We start from the raw sequence: 478 nt of genomic DNA on the forward strand, positions 1-478 counted from the left end.
ACTATCTTTGTAGTTTTGTTTGTTTAGTTTTCCAAGTTTTTCCCCCATGTTTTCGAGTGGAGAAGAGGGAGGCTCTTTTCACAACCAAATGTAATGTACTTTTTTTTTTTAAAAAAAAGCGGATACTCGCAATGTAGAGAAAAAAGGAGAGGAGCTGCATTCAGTAAGACTAGAAACGCTTCGTATTGACTTGTTGTTTTTGTATTTTTCACTCTCGTTTTCCCCTTTCTTTAAATTATTTACCGGCGCCGCAGGCTTTTTTTCAAAAGTACAAAATGCCATTAGGGAAAGCTTTGCACGCTTTTCCCCCACTTTAACTTTCCTCACTTTTTTATTTTATTTTTCGTGTATATATTTGTGTTTAGTGCCTTTCGTAGTTTTACGAGTTTGTGGACGTGATTCATCTCACCGGATTGCTGGTGTAGAAGTGTTGAGTCGAGTGAATGCTGCAGTATGTAAGCATATATATATATATATA

Source organism: Trypanosoma equiperdum (assembly GCF_001457755.1).
Source record: "Trypanosoma equiperdum strain OVI genome assembly, contig: ctg_337, whole genome shotgun sequence".
In the NCBI taxonomy this organism is placed as follows: domain Eukaryota; phylum Euglenozoa; class Kinetoplastea; order Trypanosomatida; family Trypanosomatidae; genus Trypanosoma; species Trypanosoma equiperdum.